This window comes from Meleagris gallopavo, chromosome Z, assembly GCF_000146605.3.
Source record: "Meleagris gallopavo isolate NT-WF06-2002-E0010 breed Aviagen turkey brand Nicholas breeding stock chromosome Z, Turkey_5.1, whole genome shotgun sequence".
Classification (NCBI taxonomy): Eukaryota; Metazoa; Chordata; class Aves; order Galliformes; family Phasianidae; genus Meleagris; species Meleagris gallopavo.
The window spans coordinates 54,814,503-54,823,417 of NC_015041.2; the positions used below are offsets into that span (position 1 = coordinate 54,814,503).

General features: G+C 35.1%; 1 long non-coding RNA gene across 2 annotated transcripts in view; it reads left to right on the plus strand.

Annotated features, from left to right (window-relative positions):
• Positions 1 to 8,892, plus strand: part of LOC116217548 — a 41,881-nt gene extending 32,989 nt beyond the window's left edge. The window contains exons 1-3 of one of the 2 annotated variants that reach the window (XR_004162225.1): positions 427 to 499; positions 1,765 to 1,809; positions 3,241 to 8,892. This is a non-coding gene — a long non-coding RNA (uncharacterized LOC116217548). Of the gene's footprint in view, positions 1 to 426; positions 500 to 1,764; positions 1,810 to 3,240 lie in introns of those variants that run through there. The other variant, XR_004162226.1, reaches the window with a different exon arrangement.
• Positions 8,893 to 8,915: the final 23 nt, after the last annotated feature.

Here is an 8,915-nt window from a genome sequence, read left to right on the forward strand (position 1 = left end):
GAGAGCTGGGGCTTTTCAGCCTGGAGAAGAGAGGGCTCCAGGGAGACCTTATAGCTGCCTTCTAATACTTGTTGAGGGCCTACAGAAAAGCTAGGGAGGGACTTTTCCTCATGGGAAGGTAGCGACAAAAAAAGGGGAAATGGCTTTAAACTGGAAGAGAATAGATTAACTAGAATATTCTCTCTATATTTTTATAAGATGGAGTTAGGTGATACTGTAAGTAGTGTACGTTGTTGTCTTATGGCCCTCAATGCACTGATTTGGATTGCCAAATCTAAATGATCTAATTTAGCAATGATGTAATACCTCTAAAAGAGCTACTCCTATAATTGTGTAAGCTGCAACACTAGACCATGCTTCTGAATAACTGTTTGGAAACTACAAATTAAGCATCTCACCAGCTTTAACCTTCAGCTTCTGTATTTACAGGCTCAGAAATACTGAAATCTAGGGGGAAATCAAATTCTTCTTTCATGGCTTTCACCTGACTTTTGGAGAGGTATCGACTTATTACCAGAAAAATTTCCTTAAACTCAGATCTGTTATTTTAATGGTATGTTTTATACAAGGATAGAAATAAAAGCCAATTCTTCTGCTACATATAATTAAAACAAAGGGGAAAACAATATCTTCATTTTCTTATCTTCTTCAAAGTTAATTTTCACATCTATCTGATATTATTATTAAATGCATGTATTTATAAATTAATGATTTAAAAAAACAAATTGTTTTCTTAATAATCTTGTGCTCTGTGTCTCAGGCTAATATTTATCACACAATATTCTGAGCTTTTAATTCACTGAATGAAATGTTTTCAATATTTTATCATTCTTATGCTGCAAAGAAGACAGATAAAAAAGTGAATAATCCAAATTATGTTAGTTTTCTAACTAATAAAACTGTATTATGGACCACTTAGAAGGGAAATCAACTTCTTGAATCGGTACATAGTGATAGGACAAGGGGAAATGGTTTTAAAATAAAAGAGGGAAGATAACACTAGATGTTAGGAAGAAATAATTTATTCAGAGAGTAGTGAGGCTGTGGCACAGGCTGTCCAGAGAAGCTGTGGGTGTCCCATCCCTGAAGGTGTTCAAGGCCAAGGTTGGATGGGGCACTGGGCAGTCTGAATTGGTGCTTGATCTTGCAGTTAACAACTCTGCCCGTGGCAAGGGGATTGGAATACCCAACTCAAGCCATTCTGTAATTCTATGTTATGTTATACTATATTACACTATATGTGTGTATATACATATATGTGGTAATGTCATTTCACCAGAAAAAGCAAGTGTAACTTACACTATAAAATGTTAGGTGAAAAATGAGTAAACCTAATGAAATTCAAGTAGATTAGAGTGTATTTTCTTACACTTTTTGGTAAATTGAATATGAAGGTGTGTAGGGTCAATACATTATTTTGAATCTCTTGGTTCCAAACAGTAAAAATTTTGAAACCTCCAAACTTACCCACATTGGTTCAGGGTGTGAATCTTGTCCTTGTACTAGCTAAAATACCCCTACTAGAGAATAAGGAGAAATGTGTTCTGAAAAATGTATTGTATATAAAGTTTATATATATATATCAAGCACCAATGTATATATATATATATACATTTGGAGCTACTACTTGGAGTTACATTTATTTATTTGCTTACTTGTTTCTACGTTAAGAAGATAATTTTAAAAAGATTGAATGTAGATTTTTCTGCCTCTTACTAGTCTATAAGTACTTATGGTTTCTCCTATCTGATTATTTCAAATTAGGTACTGCAAAATAGAAGGTGTCTCTGCTGCATTCTGTATCTTCAGGTAATTATCAGCTTTTGTTAATAAAAACTGAAGTTATGTTGGCTGTTTTTGATTAAAGATTCAATTGAGAGTATGCTTACTGCTGAAATTAATTTCAGTTTGTAATTTCAAAGTTAGATCAACGCTCAACCCATGTGAGAATCCCTCTCACAGCAGAGATAATTTGCTTTCATTAGCTTACGAGACAAATGTAACTGCTGGAATCAAATTCTTATTGAAGCAGCAGTCTTGTCAGGATTTGAAATTATTTGCTATGAATATAATCTTTTTCAGATTAACTATTTGTCATTTTTGACTCTGATCAATATAGCAGGAAGAGTATTGGTTAGAATGTTTATACAAAACGAACAGTTTGAGAACACAACAGAAATTAATTTTATGTTTCAAAGTTAGATATTTACCTAACTTTTCCTCTCCACTATATATTATGCTTACTTCCTTATTTCAAAGTCCAACATATCATCTGCTCTAAGTGAAGCTGTATTTTAGTATACAATTGATTCACGACATCTGGAGAGATCATTATCTCATGTATTGTTGGCTTTTATTTATATCACAGCCCATTACATCTCACTTGGTTTTCTTTGTGTTGAGCCTGGGAAATCATACATTTGTGTAAAGAAAGCTGCTGAAGGGGCATTAAATTTTGAACTGAAGGCATCATAATGAGGAGACCTGCTGACAGTATTCATTGCCTAACACAGAGCTGAACACCAGATCCTGACAAATCTTTCTGCAAACATGCAAATTGTAGGATTGTTTCCCTTTTGTAATTACTTTCAAAATTTTTTTTCTAGTCAACACTCATGTGCTCTTGTTTATAGAGGTTGATATTCAATTAACTGTCATATTGCTATTCTGCTTGTCTACTTTCTCTTAGGAAAGGTGACACAATCATAGAATTTCCTAGGAATGAAACAATGAAACTGACAGAGCTTGTCCTATTAAATGGTTAAATCTATGGCTAACCTACTGAGCAGTACCTAGAACTTGGATGTCCAGTGTTTTGGCTTGCTTGGACCACATTGAGTGAAGAAAAATTGTCTTGAGCAACATCTATGAAGGCTGCTCCAGAAGTAATGTCTCCTAATTATTTCCTTGAAAGCAATAACAAATACAAAGACTACAATAGCACCATTTGGCGGAGCAAATTCTAAGCTACAAAACACTCTTTTTCGACACAGTCATCATCATTAGCTGTGCATTTTTGCCAGTGGTGAACAAGAGCCTGTATGCTGTGTTCAGAACAGTCTGCAACAGCGAATGGTGACTGTCACCATTACCATCACTGAAATATACAGTCCACCATCTCACTGTGCTTACATCCACTGTTTGGTCTGCTTGGGCATTCAGCAAGTGTCAATGCATGTTAGTGGGTGCCATTGTTTCCACATGGAGGAATTTAGTGACATGCCTTTTCTTCATACTCAGTTCCACATCGGATTCCTTTCCATCAGACTGCCCCTCTGCTGCCATCTGTCCACTCAGCAACAAAATGAAATGGTGTGAAGATTCAGCCTCTACTGCCTTACCACCAGCATCTGCCTCCGATGGTATGGACCGACACTGTAAAACAGGAGATATTTCTTTTAGAGCAGCCCTCATTAAAAATGTAATTTTAAATCTTTTTTTATTCCAGACTAAAATTTAATCAAAAATCCCATTCTGTGCCCCTGTTTCAGCCTGGGCAGTGCTGATGTCACTCTGCTGTGTGGCTGTTGTGAGCCATGGATGCACACCCATGGCCAGACTGGGCTGCTTGGTATAGCAGTGCCACTGGCATGGTAGTGTGGGGCAGGAGTGGCTGCAGGCGGCCCATAGCCATGGATTGAACATGATTGAGCTAGAAAGATCATAAATTAAAAAAAAGATAAAAAAAAAATGCGCATTGACACAAAAAAACAACAAATGACAGAAAATTTGCTTGCTGTGTTTGGTAATATTCTCTCATTGTGAGCAATGAAATACAAAGGAATGTGACCATACAGATAGCTAGCATACTTATGTTTCATGCCTGAACTCAGAAACTTAATCTTAGACTCTCACCATAGAGTGACATCTGAGACATGCTTTGAGAGCTATTTGAGTTTTAATTTCCTGTACTAGAAAATTAGATCTGCTACCTGTACATGGCTATATGCTTTAACATATCTACCAACTTGTTCTTTACAGCTTGAAGATATTCTTAATTTCTCTCAATGTGAAAGTTATTGTCCTTTAGGAAGGAATATGTCTCCTATATGACTTACAGCAGCATCTAAATTCTGGTGCCTTTGTAAGAATAATGTTTCACATTTCTCTCTTTTATTATTATATCATATTGGTACAAAGTCAAAAGGAATTCTCTTGCTTAGAATCTAAAGTTTGAGAATGCTTTTCCATTTTCTTACAAAGCAAAGAAGTATGTGTGCACATTACAAAGTACTTCTAAAATTCTAAGTTCAACTGTAAGCAAACTACGTATAAAAAAAGTGAAAGTAGTCTTTATTCTCTAGAGTTTTGAGTTTGATTTTTTCTGTTCTTTCTTATATCCTTCTACATGGTCTCTGGCTGCAAAACTCACATCACTGAATGCTAAGTAAATGGTCAATATTAACAAAAACAAAACATTTCCATACAGGATTATGTCAGTTTACAAGGCCCTGGGACAGTTCTCTCTTTTAGGAGCTATCAAAAGTGAGTGCGTTTGTGTTCGTCATAGAAGGTAGACTTTGGTGGTTGTTCAAAACTGCATTTATTTCAACAGATTCTTGCAGCTCCAAATTCAAGTGGTTGAATGCAGCTCTGGAACTCATTACTATGTACACTGCTTTATGGCAGTGATGTTCTGTGGGACTGCTAACCTGCACAGTTTTCAGCGTTAAGTCAGAAAAAAGAATCTTCCCATAAAAAAGTGGTGTACAACCTTACTTAGGTGGAAAAGAAGAATCAAATTCTGTGCAGGAAGAAAAGACTGCAGTAAAGCTTATCTCTGTTAGCAGTTATCACTGTAGACCTTTCTGAAATATGCTGGTGAATACATAGAAATTAAATTATGCATGAAACAATTGGAAATGATCTTGAAGGTGTGACAACCCACAGATAACCATAATTCCTTATAGTTGCAAAGAATACACCTAATAAGATCTTTTTATGGTTTCTTAATCTCATCATTTGCTCAGAAAACCAGGAAGTCAAATTGATGCACTTTCTGTCCAAATTTTTAAGTTTGCTTATATTCACAGTAGTGCAAGCAAATTAAATGAAATGCATAGAAATGTCTGCAACCTAAATTTAATGATTGCCATACTAAATATTCAGTTGTGGTTGTCAGGCCGTGATTGCATTACTTCTCTCTTGTGGCACACTTCAGTCCACTCTTTTTTACGTTAGTCATCTTTAATTCTTGAAATATCCTTATTTTATAAATGACATATGGCCCTTTTTGAATGATAAAGTCATTAGTTCACACTTAAGACTAAATTTATAGTTTATGTTAAATTGTAAGCAAATTAAAAATGGACTATTGCAGGAAGCAAAAATGCAAATCTCTTTCCTCTGGCAAGACAAAATTAAAAAGAAAAGAGAGATCAAATATAGTAATCAGTTAGTCATTAAAATGTTGCCCCAAATGCTCCTCAACAGTGTTAATAATCATGGAGAAGTTATTATCCTTCCCTGATTTTTCAAGAAATGCACATAGTTTTAATTAAATATTTAATTTTCTGAATTCTTATCAAGAGAAGAAACAGCTTACAATGATGATTAGATTTAATTCCATTGATTTCTGCACCAAACAATAATAACCCTTTAGAACATTTCTGCTTTTATTCATGCCATTGTACAATGGTTTAAAAGCAAACAACAACAAATGATTAAAAAGAACCTCTGGACCAATTTATTATGAGCAGGAGAGCATGCTTTTTTCCATCTTCTTCAAAGAAATTTTCCACATGTTAATTTTGTTTAAAGCTTTTGTATTTCAAAGCTCCTGAGAAGTCAGAGAAACTTCTCCATTCCTCTCATTACAGTTTTCTTAAACATTTGCATCCTCTGGAGTACTTAGAATTTATTCTACGGGGATAAGGAAAAATTTTGTGACATTTAAATGTTCAAATTTGAGAAGGAGAGAATTTTGATTCTTTTCATATGTGTATTTTTTTCTTCAAGACCTTTTTAAGGTCTTCAGACTTCAAAAAAGTTTTTGGATTTCTGGGTAGATTCACCCCGGTAAGACTACAGTAAAGCACTTAAGAGAAAACTGGAGAAAACAGTATTTGCTAGAATGATGTTTGAACACCATGCCCGAAACAAATCTTTGTTAATATTTGGTAGTCCATGAATTAAAGCCAACACATAAAATGAGTATTGCATTTATTTGCTAGTTTGCATTAAGTCTACAGGAATAAAATAAATCACATTTCTATCACTTACCTATTCTTCCTTTATTACTGACAGCTGTTTTATTCTGATTTGGTTCATTTAAATACATAAGCTACTTACTCACTCCATTGCCACGGTGCTCTTTCCAAAACCTGGTGAAACCGTTTAGCAAATCTGATATGTATGCTAATGAAATATTAGGCAAAAAAAGGAAGCAGAAATACATTACTCAGAACATGACAGCTACTGTTATAAAAATAAGGCTAGCATACAAATATACATTCCAAAATGTGTAAATTTTAGGAAGTTTAGTTATATCTTCTCAGAAATGATAATCTTCTTTTGGAAGAAGATGTAAGGCATTTTGCCTCATGGGTATGAGCTCAAACCTTTCTGTAGAGCATGGGAAATCTGGACTTAAAATCATTCCTTTACAGAAGGGAACTGCAATGTTGATACCTTTCTAGCTGTCCTATTGTGCCAGAATGTTTCGGTGACCTTGCTTATTGACTAGGGGTAAAATAAATTGGCATTGTTTTGTTACTTTGTATTATTATTGGTTAACAATACATAGTATTAAATTGCAGTAATATAGATTTGGTATTGTGGTAAAACTTGTCAAGATAAGTTTTACCAACAGTTCTGAATATGAATTATATTTTAATATACTAATTGAATATGGCAAAGAACTGTTTTTGTGGTTTAATTCAGCAGGCAGTTAATCTATATATCACTTTTTGTTCACTTTCCTGCATTTCACTGAATAGGAGAGAAAATTGGAGAAAAAAAAGGGTAGAACTTGGGGATTGAGATAAAAGCTATTGAATAAATCAGAAAAGGAAGAGAGAAGTAGCAGTAACAATAATAATATGTTTGTGTTCTGTTCCCTCCCAGCTCCTTATGCTCCCCAAGCCCCATCTCTAGCAGATCAGTACGAGAAGCTGAGAAACTGAAATGTCCTTGGCTCTGTGCAGCACTGCTCAGCACAGCTAAATCATTGATGTGTTATCAGCACTGTTTCTCTCCTAAAGCCAAAACATAGCATCATGCCAGACACTGATGGAAATAAACTCTGTCCCAGCTTAAATCAGGACAACTGTGTAGCTGCTAAATAGAGAAACAAGATAGAATTTAAATGTCTTATTTTATGATGGCTTTCTTCTATGTGATGTTTCCATATAACAACTCACACTTCTGCTAGCAAGATTAGTAGAGCAACATTATTGAATGAACATCAATTTGAAAGAAATCTATGAATATTATCTTCTTATTTTTTACTAAGTAAAATCCAACTTACAGATTTTATGTTAAAAATCCTAAAATCTGACTTTTAGGATAGGACATTCTAAATGTGCTGTGCTGTCTGAACTCTGTAGACTGCTGTGCTGTCTGACTACCTGTCTCTGAGAATGGAGCGTCATGGGGAAAGTGTTCAAAACCTGGTTACACCACAGCCCAAGATTCCTCAGAATAAGTGAAGGACATGCACAGAAACACAAATGCAATGAGGGTTCAAGTAGATTTTCATTACTTGTAAGCCTACATCTTGTAGCAAGTATATTGTAAATTTCTCTGATGATTCAGTAACCTTTAAAAGAAGAACCTTAAACTTTCAGTCAGCAAAATGTCTTTCTGATTAATTATATTTGAAGGAAGCTTTCAAGATCTTAAAAATTTCCCTATGGTATCTAAGTCTGAAAAAATGACTGAGTAAAAGACACAGAAGCACAAAATCTTACTTGCATAATGTTTTGCTGTCAAATGTATATTATCAAGAACAAACCTTTAGTCATTTACAAAGGAAGGAAATGCTTCACAGATAGGCTAATGGCAAGCAAGATGTCTACAGTGTAAGTCAGAATATGAAATTGCAGCACTAATAACTAGTATTACTTACTAGCACGAGAGCACGGTAACTTTCCTTAATAAACAACAGAATGAATTATATCTCCTCTCTATTTCTCCAATCCCTCTGGCAAGCAAGTATGTATGAATACCAAAACCTGCTTTCTTGAAAGTAGTTCATGTTCAAAATTCATTCTCTGTAGTAGAATCTGACAGATGAATGTGTATTTGATAGACTGTATTTATTACAAGATGTATATATTTTTTTCCAGTCAGCAGTTTTACCAGTGCTGGTGCAGCTACCAGGAAGGGCTATGCGCTTAAGAAGATTGATTAGTTGTGTGACAGAGCAGCATATCTACTGCATTCCTTCCTATCGGCATCAGTGAGATGAGTGAGAAAAGCACTTCAATTCCAGAAGAATCTTGATTTTAATTGAGAATGGTAAATTTGTTGCAGAGTTTGTTTCTATTTTTTCACCCGAGTGCTATATTTCCTCTCTGCTGCACAAGAAAACATACAAGATGCCTTGATGTCTCCCCGGCTCTGCAAGCAGTTGCTAAGCAAGAAAAGGCAGTATAATCGGATAGGTCATGATGTATGGCTGTACTGAAAATTCAGCAGATAGATTCAGATAGAAAATGAGACTGGAAAGAACAATGTTAGCTAAGAATCACTGTGGAAAACAGCAAAAATTCTCTCGGTTTTGCAGCAGAGAAGCACGTGGTTCCCTCTGCAGTCTATAGCGTAAGGCTTCAGCTTTGGACACTCTCATTGTGTTTGATTTTATTGGATTTAGCAAACTAACGTTCTTTGTCAGATCATTCTGGTTGCTCTGGTTTTTTTCTCTGTTAGGCCCATCTACTATCTCCCTACCCTTGCCCGCAAGTCTGCTGCCT